Raw genomic sequence first — 15,736 nt, 5'->3', positions numbered from 1 at the left:
GTTGACATTTCTATTTATAAAAGAAGTTTTGGTAAGTCGGAGAATAGATTTGGCACGATTCCGGGCTGAAATGTATAGATCAAAGTTAGTGGGAGTTCGAAAAGTGCCAAAGGTATTTCCAACCAGAAGAGACGATTCAATGTACGCATTGTCGGCTGTGGGGCCACAACCTAAGCACTTGCCGTCGCTTTCGTGGCTGGTGTCTGGCTTGTGGGAGTGTGAGGCATCAGTTGCAGGACTGCTATCACCGGAGAAGCCCTCGTCCCACCGTAACGGCGAGGCAGGCCCTAAGAGAACGACGAGGTAGTCCACAACAGAAGGGATTTCGGGATCGCCAACTAGTTTTGAGACAGTGATGTTAGACATCGTAGTTACTCAGATCCGGAACTACACACCCCAGCCTAGTCGTGTCTTCAGGCTCTCACATGCATCACCACCTAGGGGTCCCCAAACACAGCTTCGGGTTTAAACTAAGAAGGTCCAGAGTGGAGGCAACACGCTGGGCTCCCCGATACCCTGCCCTACCAGCCCAAGCTTCAATCAAATATTGTCGTGTCCGCCTCAAGCAGGATATCTTAGAGATCACATGACATGACCATGCCTGCTGTGAGGGCTCCTGTGCCCAAACAATCTGTGGATAACTCACAAGCTCAGGCAACAATACACCCGATTACCACCTTTGAACCCGTGGAGGAAGTAAGAGGCAACTCGGCGTCGGTCCTGGAACCAGCTCAGGTACCAGAAACGGAAGGAAGAGACAGCGATCAGATCCCAGAAATTTTATATACCCTCAATACCCAGAATCCCATCTTTACAACCTCAGTTACTAGCACAAGGTCCTGTACCAACCAGCCTAAATGAGCCGAGAGAAGAGAGGACAGTGAGCGGATCTCCACAGTCTCAGACACGCATGAATCTGAGGAAGAAATACCTCGGCATCCGACTTAACGCCCCAGGCAAGAAATCTCTGACGACTCTACAAGTCTTTACTCGCACCAGCACCACCATGGTAGTCACCGTGCATTGTGGCGAAACAACCCTGGACGCCCTGGTGGATTCGGGGTACCACAACCCTGATCAGGCAAAGTAACCTCCCTCCTAAAGTGAAGATATTCCCAACAGAGGCTGCATTCCTGGGAATAGGAGGCAAGCTTAAAGCTATTGGGCAGTTCACCTTGCACTTAGAGTTCCCTGGTCTAAACATTAAGGAGGAAGCAGCATTGGTGGTACTCGACAACATGATAAGCTACCCTCTTCTCGTGGGTACGGAATTCCTCATGCGTAACCGACTTACTGTGGACATAGCAAATGGAAGGATAACGCAACCAATAGAGTCAGGTTAAATTATGGTGTACTGGAAACAACAACCTCCTTTATCCATAGTTCATTACCAAGTACCTGTATACGTGGCTGAAGACATCGAAGTCAACAAAGTAATGCCCGTCATGGTACCCATTTCTCTAAAGGGTGCACAGCAAGCAGACTACTGTTTTGAAGCCGATCATGTCCCAGCCATCTTGAAACACTGAGCGGTGTGGTTGACTTTACGCATGACATCGTAAACATCCTTGTCAAGTCATCTCCCACCAATAAGAAGAAGCAGGAGAAGCTAAAAAAGGGCATTTGCATTGGAACAGTCTCGACTATAGTAGATTTGGACATCGAAGAAAGGCAAGGAAATACTGAAAGAAGTGGAACCCTGAACGTCTGGAACAAGAGGTGCCTCTATCGCAGCTATCATCGTATGAGGCCAAGCAGGTTCATGAAATGTTGATGAACGTATCAACGTTTTAAGTAGAGGAGACAGCGATGTAGGAGAAGCTCAAGTTACCGAACACCATATTGAGCTGTACGACTACACTCCTGTCCGCCAAGCCACGTCGATTTACATGAACCTGTAGCTCAGGCAATAGATCAGCAGTGCCAGGAATTGCTTGATTTGAACATCATCGAACACAGTTACAGTCCATGGTCTTCGCCAGTCGTCCCCATCAGGAAAAAAGGACGGAAGTCTGCGGCTGTGCGTGGATTATCGCCAACAATGCCGCCACAAAACCGGACCGTTTTCCCTTGCCCAACCTGCAGGATATGATTTTTGGACTGCACGGCATGAACTACTTCACTACTTTAGACATGATCAGAGGTTATTATCAGGTCCCCTTGGACGAGGAGAGCCGGCCACTGACAGCCTTCTCTACAACCAAGGGACATTACCAGTTTAAGCGCCTCAGTTTCGGCCTTAAGAATGCCCCATCTGCCTTTCAAAGAGACATGACGGAGGTACTGCGATGGTTCCCCAGTAACGCCGTCTCAGTCTACATCGATGATGTCATGCTTAGGTCCCGTACGTTCGAGGAACATTTCCAGCTGGTTAGCAAAGTCCTCAACACCTTCAGCCAGTACGGGATCAAAATAAAACCATCTAAGTGCCAATGGTTCAAGGACACTGTTCCATTCTTGGGCCATATCGTCAGTAGAGAGGGGCTCAGGAAAAGCCCAGAATACGTTGAGCAGGTAGAAAAATTCCAGAGACCAACCACCGTTACTGAACTCGGAAGTTTTATGGGTCTCGTTAATTTCCAGCGAAAATTTATCCCCAACTGCTCTGTCATATTCAAGCCTCTTGCAGCTCAGACTGCCGGGCCCAAAAGGAAGAAGATCCAGTGGACGGAGGAGATGGAAGAGGCCTTTGTAAAACTCAAGACTTGTTTGAAAGAGGATCTGCAACTTGCCTTCCCTAACTACAGCAGAGATGCGCCCAAGTTGCAGCTCTATGTAGACGCATCTGGAACTGGAGCAGGGGCCTGTCTTCTCCAGGAATAAGACGGAGAGAAGCGCGTCATAGCGTATAATTCCACAAGCTTTTCGAAGGCGCAACGAGGTTATTCTGTCTTTGAAAGGGAACTGGCAGCAATCCGCTGGGCGATGAGGAGTTTCAGGTCGTTTATCTATGGTGTACCTTTTATCTTTACACAGATCACCGTCCCCTCACGTAGCTAAAGAATATGGCCCGGGAAAATGCACGCATCAACAGGACAATGTTAGAACTGGAAGAATATGATATGGAGATACGGTAGTGTCGCGGAAAGAAAATTTTGCTGCAGATCTCATGTCCCGTCTAGACTCCTCGACACCCCAGAAAGATGAAGAACTGGACCCAGATTATTTGCCACCAGGATTAAAGATGTTATCAGGACCTGTTGCTGGAGGAGGTGACTCAGTGTTACTCAGTCTACTAAACGTGCTTTGATACCATCGATATCGATTCAACCTGTCCTTTGGACTTCCTGTTTCAGCCATGGACCTACGGACACAGCTGGTCAAGCAGCTGGAACAACATCCTGAGAGATACTGTTTGAGGAAAGATAGTTATACGGCACGGGAAATAAAGTTAATCTACCAGCGAGGTGGCCTTACCACCGGAAGCCCTGTATGTAGCCAGCGAGTTGTTTAACCTTGACATCTGGGTGCACTTTGGTGCTGACTATCCTCTAGTCTATTCCTTCGTTCAGAACGTGCTTCACACACACGGGACCGTATACATTTACAGCTTCTGGCAGGAATACATTACAACCCAGTCACAGAGGAAACAAACCAGTACCACCCAGTTCAGGCATCACCAGTTAAAGGTACCATTGGAGAGTCAGAGCATCCAAATGAAGATGAAGGAGAGGTTTCGGGTCTTGAAGATATGTCTGCATTGTATGTCACGTTCTCAGAGCTGGCAAGGACGTGTTCGTGCAGGAAAGTGAGTAAGAGTCTTACTAACGTGCAAATTGGTCCCAATTTTAAATGCGCCGTGATGGACACCGGCGCTGATATTAGCCTGCTTAGTGAAGAAGCTTTCCTGGGTTTACCACCGGATGTGCAACAGCAAGCCTTGATACCTCTGGATAATGAGGCAAAACTCTCTGTCAGGAGTGGGCAGATCAGTAGTAGAGGTGACAGAAATTGTAAGGTTACTAAGTGACTATAATGGGCCATCGGCTAAGTGAAGGGTTTCCATTCGCGCTTGTGAAGTCTGCCATACCCTTCTGTGTGTTGCTTGAGTCAAATTTCCTAACCCAAAACCACATACAGCTCGATTACGCACGTAAGGAGTTCATATTAAGTGATCAGGAGGGACAACACACCTACCCGCTATCCAAACCTACTGAGTCAACGGTTAACGTGCACTTTTACTTTAATTACTGGCTAGAGGCAGATGGACCTACAGTATCATCCATGTTGAAGGAGTGGACTTGATTACGTTACAACGGGTGAAAGGACCCTACGAATTCTTCGTAATTATATCATGCAGGGAAAGGACGTATCACAATGGAGGTTGAACTCCTTGAACCGGTATAAGCGCCACGCCGGCCAGCGGGTCATAGTGGATGGGGTTCTACGTTATAAGGGCCGTATGTCTGTTCAGTTGTGACTTTCCACTTTTTGGTAGGCCTTGTTGTGAACATTCATGCCCAAATGGCCCATGTAGGAAGGCTGAAGTTAGTGGAAGTGGTGCGTAGGATTGTTTGGCATCCATCTCTGGATTCGCTTGTTAGGGACGTGTGTTTTTCTTGCGAGTTTTGCTAGTTCTGCAAGATTACACCCCAGATTAGTAGCCCACCGACCTTAAAGCTTCAAACCTCATTCCCCCTGGAGATGCTCTCAGTGGACCTGCTTGAGTTTCCCCGTACACCTCGGGGTTACCTGGCAGTTTTAGTGGCCGTGGATCACCATTCCATGTGGTTGACTGCAGCTCCCTTGAGAAACAAGACTGGTCAAACAGTAGCCCAGGTATTTGAACAGCAGATTTTGCCTAGGTTAGTAAGATGCCCAGACAAAGTTCTATCAGATAACGGCCCGGAATTTCGCTCTGTACTGTTCAACAACGTGCTAGAGTCGTTTGATATTGAGCATGTGTACAGTACACCATACAGGCCGTCCTCAAATGGGGCAGTGGAGAGAGTCAACAGGACGCTAATCGGCTTATTGCGGAGTTTGACCAGAGATACTACAGCATGGGACCTAGCGCTGCCCAGAGGCGTGGTGATATATAACCACACGGTTCATAGGAGATAGGCATGACACCATCTGAGTGGTTGTTAGGCAAGGAGCACATTCACCCTTACAATCCAGCAGTACCTAATGAGTTGCGAAAAACCTGGAAGGAAGGACATCCTAGTTTCGTCTCCTTCAAGAAGGGTCAAGAAGTCCTATATAAGATCCCGAAGCAAGGAGCTGGAAAGGCGTCAAGTTAAAACCAGTTTATGAGGGGCCCTACGTCATCCGAGAAGCACACGAAAATGGGGTAACATATGTCCTTGAGAAAGTAGAAGGGGGAACCTGCTATGTTAAATCCGTGCATCATCGGCAACTGAAGAGGTTTGTGAGGCTTCCACCGTACATACGAAATCATCCGGCCTATACAGCGTTTCGACCCAACACAAATGAGTCTGAGGAGTCTGAGGAAGATCTTCCAACATTTGTAGTTTTCGGTTCTTCGTCAGTGATTCGGATTCCTCTGGGTCTAAGTCGGCCACCACGTTTAGTGGAGTGGACCATCCGGGGATGACAACTAGTCTGCTTATCGTCCACTGCCAGCGCCAAAGAAATATCTTCAGAAGGAAATCGACGGGTTGTCAATTCATCATGTCGCTTGGAAGACCTGCCATGTACGGAGCCAGCAGATAACTTTGTGCTTGAATACCCCCGTACATCTACGCCAGATCGTGAAAGTATGCCAGAGCCGTGTATGACAAGTCTGGATGCTTTAGAACTTAGTACCATATTTGGTAGCTTACACCGTCTTTCAGCTGAGTGTTTAGACCTGCACACCAGACTTCAACCGGAATCACAGACTCAGTCTCCTTCAGAACCAGTTATGGAATTTGCCAGCAATTCAAGCCCTAGGGTTAATGTCCAGAACACCTTACCCGGCCAAGGTTCCGTGACTCAACCGGCATTACCACCAGAGGAAGTTGGACACCGGAGTCAAGACACTTTGACACAAGCACCATCACAAGAGGAAAGCCGGTCTACAATTCAAGATACCAGTTCAGCATATAGCGGGTTTCATCCCGAATCACCTCTACCATTGGCTGCTAGGACCAAATTGCAAGAAATGCGGGAGTTGATACTGCAGGTTCGGGATGACCTGCGTAGGAGGGGACACCAACGGATATACCATGGTCCTATAACACGCCTCCGCCGTCGACAGATGGAAGCCATCCTTGAGAACAGTGACCTTGAGTAACTCGTATGCCAAGTATGGTTACGTCACCAGTTCGATTTATCAGTGTCTTCTCTTTGCCTCTCGAAGACACTGACAGACGGAGGTATGTTGTGTCTTACTGGTGACTTTGGGGCTGAATGATAATTGTGTATGGTTCATTCCACTTTGGTATAGCCTGCTGACGTCTGTATATACTTTCTTGTTGCATTGGTTGGACATCTTGGTGAGGTTACTGCATGGTTTATCTTGCTATTTCATCACTTTATGCCCTTATTCTCTTAGTTATTGTCCCAGAGTCATCATCTAATTTACTATGGGGTCAAAACTTTGTCTTGCTCATAATGTGTTATTGTTTATGCCCTAGAGCAGTAATTATGACATATAGGATGTTCTGGACATCCTGGGCATAAAATACCATTGTGAGAGTGGGTTTAGTACCTGTTCAGGTACTCAATTTGAAGGATTCATAGAAATATGCATCTTTGTTTGGGTCGCCATTTGCAATCAGTGCTACCAACAGGGATGCTTCACTGTACAAGAGTAGCAACCTGCTTATCTTTCTACAATCGTGTGTTTTTTCTGGTTATTTCTGTTATATATCTGGGGCTTGTGTGCATTTGGGCTCACGTGCCATTTTGGTGGGTTAGATGATATTATTAGGAGGGCCATAAATCAATTGTTGTGTACATAGCAACTTTGTGCCTTGTTGAGAAAACAGCTAAGGAGGGTAGCAATGCACTAGCATGGTTCCCAGTGACGGTACAAAAGTAACATTTATATACTTTTAGTCGGTAGCGGTACAAATTTAAATTAATCAAAAGTGGTACGAAATTATCATTGAGGAAAAATTTTATACTCTTTTACCAATTTAGTGAGAAAAATGATACATTTTCGTCTCACCGATGCATCCAGGGAAATGTGAAAAATGAATGTGATAATGACCAAAAGTAGGAAAATAATATTTTACTTATTGTTTTAATTGCTTAAAGAGGAGATACGGTATTTTAAGCTCAAGTAACTTTTTTTTTTTTTTTTCTTTTTTTTTTTTTTAGGGAGCAGTGATTCGCGGGGTTTTTTTGTTTGTTATTTTTGAGCTGCTCTCTCGGTTTATTAAAAAAAATAACTTTTATTTAGGAAGGAGCTGGATAGCATTGTGAAATGGCAGATAATATTGGGTCACTTTCATATATCATTGTCATCATGATGGACAACATTCACTATACATTGAATTATACATAGAATGCCATAAGATCGTTAATTTATCAAAAGCATAGATATTATTTTGTAAGATATGTAATAAATTGTATATCTATACCAAATGTATTGTTTTTCCACATATAGATTAGAATTCTACATTGTCTGTGTTATGTTAATTATAAGTTTTAATCTCTCTCTCTCTCTCTCTCTCTCTCTCTCTCTCTCTCTCTCTCTCTCTCTCTCTCTCTCTCTGTTACCATACAAGTCACCATGCTGCAATAGACACTGCAGACTGTGTACACCCTACATCACTGCCAGACGTAAGAGTAAGAGTTAAAAAAAAAATAATATTTAAATAATTTCCTCACTGTAAAATATAAATTACCTAAAATTACCGGTTGATACTTTTTTTGATACTTTTTTTCAGCCATGTGGTACATTTTTACATTTTGATCATTTTTTATGGTACGTTTTAGTTTTTTTCCACTGGGAACACTGTGCACAAGCAGCAGCCCAGTCTGCTGTCAGCACTCGGGGTGGAAGATGTGTGCTCCAGTGTCTTCTCATCATGTCATATTTCACCATCTTGTCAAGTGTCAGTGTCAAGCATCAGTGTCAAATGTCAGTATCACATTTACTAATTTGTTTCCAGGAAACCATCATCACAGGGATACAATAGACAGTCTATGTATATATTAACAGTACCTGACTTCAGACAAAAACAATAGTGACATATGTGGGAGGAGAGTGACAATTTCGGTGCCCCATGGGTCCTACCCTCTGTGCCTGGTTACTCTGCTCTGCCCATGCCCTGTCCTGCTGTGCCCTGCTGCATCCTGGATTAACCTCTAGTGGTTGAGGTACGTTATGTTTGTGTTATGATTAACACTTGTTAGGGTCATATGGTTACCTCACTCATATTATAAATGCATTATAATTAAAAGTCTCTCACGTGCTAATTTACTACGAATATTGGTTTGGAGTGGTGCTCCCTAAGATTAACCCTCATTCAACTTCTGGCATTGGTTGTGATAACTTAAAACTACCCATTCCCACTTTGTATAGGGTGGCTTGATTGAATTTCCATCTTCAATTATGTAATAAATGAAATGGCTGAAGACTTTATATTAGACAAATGTTGATGATGATGATATGCTTGTAAATACTAGTTAGCTGTGGAAGGATTCATTTGGTGGTCTGGATGATCATGAGGTATTTAATTCATGTTGGGTGTAATAAGAATAGGTCTGGTTTTGTGGGATTAAAATCTGTCCTCTTGATTGTTTGTGCCATCTAAATGCAGTGTACAGATATTGGGTATCTTCAGTACTGTTCACAAAGTGACATGCAGGTTCAAATTTGTTTGACTTTGTAAATGACTGGCAGCACTTGCTTACCTACATATTATATATGTGATACCTCCAAGGCTATGGTACTGTAGGTGTGGATTAAACTTTGGAAGGTGGTGCAAGGCATGCCTATTCAAGGTTAGGGTATTGAAAGAAACGTCCATCCTGGTCTGATGCCTTATCTAATTTATATTAGTTCCTCATGACCTGGAAACTTCATGCAGTCTTCTTATGGGTGTAACATTGTGGAGTTCAGAATTATTCAAAGTGCAATACTTCACTATTTATTGTTATTGGTGGTAATTTTAAATTTTACTAGTGTTATTGGGTTATAATTATTGTAGTTATTATTATTATTATTATTATTTCAAGTATTATTATTGTGGTTATCGTGCTTATGGCATTGTCTTAGTTGGTCTTTACTATTTATTACTATCTTTTCTTTATTAATTTCTTAAGTTTTTTTGTCTCTTGATGGGATTATACGATGTCCTCCTCTCTTCCAGGCGGGAGGGAGACAAGAGACAAAGGACAGAACAGAAAAACACACACTCACATAACTGTGTAAATATATACATGTGTCCTGGAAGCGTAGCAGGATTGCCACTGTGCTCTGCCTTTGTCGGTGCCGGCCGGTGAGCCGGCCCTCTGGACCCCCGTCCCACAGCTAGGTGCCTTCCAGTCAGTGGTGTAACTGTGTGACAGTGTCTGGATTAAGGCCCAGGGCCCCTGCTTTGGGCTAGTGGTTCTGTCTGGGGTTTAGTTTTTGAGCTAATATTTAGATTTTTTAATTTTTTATAAATTTAGATCCTGGCCTATTTGAATTGAATTATTCGTCCTACTTTTGCGAGCTGATCGAAGGTATGCCGTATGCTGGGTTCCTAACAGTGAGTTAGGCTGACCACGGATCCACTACAGCGTAGTATTCCATCCCTTTGTAGAGTTTTGTCCAAAATTGAACTGCGCATGCGCGAGCTTTGCTATTTTGTCCATTTCATTCACTGCACTGTCTTATAATAGCTTATACTAAGCTTACCTTTGATCTTATGATTGTCCTTCAATCTCCTTAGAGTTCTATTCAAGGTCAGGTTTATGGGATACTCTCCATTCAATAGTAGCTGGGGTACGGGGTCCATGGCAGCCTTGAATTTGGTAATTTTTCATGAAAACTAGCATAAGATCAAAGGTAAGCTTATTATAAGCTATTAAAAGACAGTGCAGTGAATCAAATGGACAAGTTAGCAAAGTCCGTGCATGACCAGTTCAGTTTTGGACAAAACAAAACACACCGGGACGTATATTTCCGGAGACTTATGGTTCTGCACCGGGAGAAATCAGTACCAATCAGCGCGAGCGGAGAGTGCGGGGATGCTGGGGTGTGGTGTCTGGCCTTGTCAGAATTGAGGGGTTACTATGCCATTATGCGCGTGACTTTTATTTTACTATTATACTTACTATTTTAAGATTTAATACTATACTGACTATTTTTAAGATGCAGAATTGGAAATGGAAGCTCTCTCTTCTCATCTTTTCGCTTGTCCACATATTAAGAACATCTTAATAAAATAATAATTATTATTTTTAATAAAGTTTTCGGCATATAGGGTAATTATTATAATAATTTCCCCTTTTACCCATCTCTTCCCATCCCTTTCTTCCCATCTCTTGTCTTCTACATATTAGGAACTCTTAATTGAATAGTACATTATTATTGTTAGAAGCAAGGGTCAGACGTGGGAATGTGGAGAAGAAAGGGAGGATATATTGCCAAACGAATGGGGGAGAGAAAAAGCAGGGTGCGTGACCTGAGAGGGACCTCTCAGTCTAGAGTTTAGAGGGGTTAGTCAACCACTGCACTCCACCATGGCAACGTACAGGGAAGTGTTACATTTTGAAGGAGAGATTTTTACTACAGCTACAACGGTAAAGTATGACATTGTACATTTCCGCTTAAGTTTTAAAACGAAAGAAGATTTCGAGCACTGGAGGACGTTATACATAGAGCGAAGACACACTTGCTTCAACCTTAAGCATGTGTATCCTGCAAAAGAGAGGAAGCTCCTTCATTAGCAACTCGTCTGTTACCAATGTTTAAATCTTTTGAAAGTGTAAAAATAAATGGCAAACTTGCTCTAACATTTATCGTGTAGACGTAGTTGCGTTTACCATTGATTGAAATCCTTATGTGTTCATTACAGAAAACTGTAAATAGTTTGTGAAGTGTTGTCTCTTGTAAGTTTTTTTAGGCACACCAGGAATCTTTGTATGGAAACAATAGACGTTTCCCAAGTGTTTCGGGAAGCAGTTGAGAAACAACTTGGATACATTCAGGAAATAATTGAGAAACATTGATTTACATAGATTTACATAGAAAATCAGACCACACAGACCCCATGGTCCAGACTAGGTGGTCTGTCCTTAAACCTAAGTGATTTTACATTAATCAGATGGCTCCAAAACGTTGCTTTTCTAGTCTAGTTAATATTAAGTTGAAGGAAGTGACGGTCGAGCTTGTTTTTAAAGGAATCAATCGTGTTACACTGGACCACTGATGGTGGGAGCTTATTCCATTCTCGTACTACAACGTTGGTGAAGAAAAATTTGGTGCAGTCTGAATTTACTTGTCTACATTTGAGTTTTGTGCCATTGTTCCTAGTTCGCAAAGTGTCATCGATCATAAACAATTTTGTTCTGTCTACATTCGTGAAACCATTAAGTATTTTAAAACATTCGATCAGTTTACCTCGGAGGCGACGTTTCTCAAGAGAGAACATGTTAAGGGTGGAAAGCCTTTCTTCGTAGGATTTGTTGCGCAAGGAAGGGATCATTTTTGTTTCTCGACGCTGAACACCTTCTAGTTTAGCAATGTCCTTTGCATAGTGGGGAGACCAAAACTGTACCGCATATTCAAGTGGGGTCTGACTAAGCTATTGTAGAGCGGAAGTATTACATCTTTATTCTTGAATAAAAAGTTTCTTTTAATGAAGCCCAACATTCTGTTCGCTTTATTTGCTGCATCGATGCATTGATGTGAGAAATTGAGGTTTGACGCGATTTTAATCCCCAGGTCCTTAACGCATTGAACGCTTGTGAGTTTAACGCCGAGTATTTCGTAATTGAACTTCTTATTTTTTGTTCCAACTTGAAGGACCTGGCACTTGTCTACGTTAAAGAGAGAGAATGTATGTGTATAATTCACCACGGGTTGGACTCGTAATCGCCCGACATGAGCAAGTGCTCTTTTGCGTCGATCTGTGTGTGTGTGTGTGTGTGTGTGTGTGTGTGTGTGTGTGTGTGTGTGTGTGTGTGTGTGTGTGTGTGCGCGTGTGTGTGTGTGTGTGTGTGTGTGTGTGTGTGTGTGTGTGTGTGTGTGTGGGTGTGGGTGAGATTTTCAATATCAGTCTTGATAGTAAAGTATAAACTATTTTTATATTCCCGTCAAATTTCATTTATATATTTATGGATGAGAGAGACGGCCCGGTGAGCTGCAGTGAGGGCGTGGAAGTTGTTGCAGTACAACTGCAGCTTCCAAGTCTCGAGGTGGCCATCTACAACATTTATAGCGGCCCGGGGAGGCAACTGGAGGCTGGCGAGGTGCTGCCACTTACCAGCCACGTCAACGTGCTTTTGGCCGGTGACTTCAACGCCCACCACCCGATATTGCAGACAAACTGACATCCAGCCCGAACACCGCGGGTCGACGCAGCAGCCGTGCTGGAGGACCTACCTGGTGGTACTCCTCAACAACAGGGAGCCCACCCACGTCCGAGGGGCAGGCTAGACCTGACGCTGGTCTCCCGTGACCTGGCAACAGGCGCCTCATGGCGGGTTCAACCCATGCTGACCAGCGACCACTACGCTCTCTCCACCACTCTGAGAGTGGGCCGGCCGCTACTGCCTCGTCCCCCGCCCCGATGGGACGTTAAAAAAGCCGACTTGGTCAAGTTCCAGGAGGCCCTCGGCCTCTGGTGTGGAACGTTTTAGCCGATTGTGGACTTGGAACAGCAGGAACGAGACTTCACGGCGGCCATCGAGAGGGCAGCAGGCAGTCATCCCTAGGAAGGCCCCTGGTCACCGCTACCGGAGGATTGGTGGTTCTTCAAAGAAGAGGTCCGGGAGCAGAACCACCTGATCAACATCACCGAAAACTCTACCGGAGGCGGCCGACACCCACCAACCTTGAGCTGCTGTTGGGTGGTGCAGCACGCCCGGCGCGTTACGTGGCGGGTCAAAGAGGCGAAATGGCTCGAGTGATGCGCCAGCTTCAGCCAACACACCAGCCTGGGCGACCTTTGGGCCAAGATCAGCACGGCCTCAGGGATATGTTCGTCTCGCGGGGCTCCAGCGTGCAGCTCCCGCCACAAGTGCGTCAGCTACAGGCCGACCTCCGACCGGGGCGCGTGACTGCCATCGTGGCAGCGCGGGGCAGACAGGACGCCAGCGACCAACCCTTTACTCGCCATGAGCTGGTGCGGGCCAGGAAGGGACGAGAATGCGGCTGGCGCTGACGGCATCACGTACCCCATGCTGGCCGGCCGGAGAGGAGGCAGTGCTGGCCCTCATCAACCACTCCTGGCAGGAAGGCCGCCTGCCCGTCACGTGGAAGACGGTGGATATCAGCCCATACCCAAGCCCAGGAGCCCACAAGCCACGTCTTATCTCTCTGACCACCTGCGGCGGGAGGGGCCTGACCATTCAGCCGCCGACTACGTCGCTCCACCTCCGTGGCAGCCCCCCACCGCCGAGATCACAATAAGAGACCTGCCTTCCAGCAAGGCGCTGTGCCCTAAGGGGAACTCTTACAGCACGCGCTCATGGTTGTGGCTCAGGCCAACGTGGGGACCTGTGCCGTCTACTACACCGACAGCTCAGTCGACCCAGAGAGAAGGCGCTACAGGCGCAGCGGTTGTCACCGGAGGAGACGCTGTCGTGGAGGACGCCAGACCACTGCTCCACCTTGCAAACCGAGCTGCTGGCCATCAAGCATGCCCTGGGCACGCCCTGCAGCACCGGAGGGGCCTGTCGTGCTGCACACCGTCTCCCGCTCCTCCCTGCAGGTCTTGCAGCAATGGCGTCCACCACCCTGAGCCTCACCCATGGTTTTGCCGCACAGGGGCTTCACGTCATATTCAACTGGGTGCCCAGCCGTAGGCCAGCGCGGGAACGAGGCAGCTGACGCGGCGGCCCGTGCAGCTACCGGCATGCCAGCCATAACCAGCAATGTCCTGCCCAGTCTGCAGCAGGCCAAGTGCAGGCTAGACGCGCTGCCACCAGCGCCGCAGAGGAACTGCACGGGCAGCTGGAGCGGTACTCGTGGCAGGAGCCTGGTATGCCAGGGCCACCGACCACCAGCCACTTCATCCCGGCCGGGAACTGGCTAGGGCGGACCAGGTCATGCTGCACCGCCTTCGGCAGCTACCGCACGTTTCAGGAAATGATAAACGACTTCGTGGGCCGGCAGTGTGAGCACTGAGAAGCAGTCGTCCCTCGCCCCCTGGTCCACTACCAGGTCCGCCCAGCTCAGACAAGAGCCCACCGAGGACCCGCAGGACGAGGACTCAGACGACACTGCCACGACTCCTGGAGGTGGTGCAGACCGCCTCCTCAACGCTGACCGCAGCGTATGGTGTGACCCAACCAGCCACTAGGGTGGCCCTGACACTCCCCCAGTGGCGGGCCGTTGCCCGCTCATCGACATATTTGTATTAAATTGCACTATGTAAGATGTAAAAATCAAAAATGAAAAAAAGAGAGAGAGAGAGGAGGGGGACACACCCTGACCGCTGGGAGTGACCTCCCTCAGTGGTGCAGGGATAAAGACATATCCACACCTCACTCCTGAGGAAAAGTGATTGGGATTATTATTATCATTCTTTCACATACCTCTATATCAAGCTAATTATAGGTGTTTGTCTGTGTGTGTGTGTGTGTGTGTGTGTGTGTGTGTGTGTGTGTGTGTGTGTGTGTGTGTGTGTGTGTGTGTGTGTGTTTGCGTGTGTGTGACTAACTATATATATATATATATATATATATATATATATATATATATATATATATATATATATATATATATATATATATATATATCTCAGCAGTGGCTGAGTGGTTAGCGTGTTGGGCTCACATTCACCACGCCGTGGACAACGTCGGTTCGAATCCCCACGCTACCACCTGGGATTTTTCAGTCACCGCCGAGTGGCCTAAGACTACCCACATGCTGTCAAGGAGACCACCCATCAACCCGGACTCTAGAAGAAACCGTCCAGTGAATCAAGAATGAGTTCCGGAGGGCAGCATGAGCCAAGCATAACTAGTGCCACTATAAAAGAATTGCCTGCGCCACGACGGGCTTCGGCCGACCATCTGGCCCCTGAAGAAAGCCTACCGGCGCTATAGGCAGGAATGGAATATATATATATATATATATATATATATATATATATATATATATATATATATATATATATATATATATATCTATATATATATATATATATATATATATATACACCTGGAGCAGTTGGTCGAGCACCTACACGTATTCCCGATCGTCTTGGAGACCCAACGTTCTAGACCTCTTCCTTACCTCAAACCCTTCAGCTTACTCTTTCAAACTGTTTTCTCCGTTACGCTCTTCCGCTCACAATCTTATTTCTGCATTCTGTCCTATCGCTCCTGTACAGCCTTTGGACCCACCGAAGAACCGATGCTTCTAGCATTTTGCTTCGGCTCGGTGGGCCGACCTGAGGATGTACTTTTCCGATTTCCCGTGGAATGATTACTGCTTCCAGGATGGAGACCCTCTGTGTGTGCTCAGCGCATCACAGAGGTGATTATCTCTGGAATGGGCATACATTCCTCGTTCTTTCTCTACTCCTCATGCTAAAAAGCCTTGGTTTAATCACGCTGGTTCTCGTGCTGTCCAGGACAGAGAGGCAGCTCACACAAGCTACCAGCGCCTTCAAACTAATGC

General features: G+C 46.1%; 1 pseudogene; it reads left to right on the top strand.

Annotated features, from left to right (window-relative positions):
• Positions 1 to 2,271: 2,271 nt before the first annotated feature.
• On the top strand, positions 2,272 to 12,822 carry LOC126990055 (uncharacterized protein K02A2.6-like; annotated as a pseudogene).
• The last annotated feature ends 2,914 nt before the right edge of the window (positions 12,823 to 15,736 follow it).

Source organism: Eriocheir sinensis, unplaced genomic scaffold (assembly GCF_024679095.1).
Source record: "Eriocheir sinensis breed Jianghai 21 unplaced genomic scaffold, ASM2467909v1 Scaffold1433, whole genome shotgun sequence".
NCBI classification, from domain to species: domain Eukaryota; kingdom Metazoa; phylum Arthropoda; class Malacostraca; order Decapoda; family Varunidae; genus Eriocheir; species Eriocheir sinensis.
Note: the sequence above shows the minus strand (reverse complement) of the source record. Positions and strands in the feature narration are given on the sequence as shown.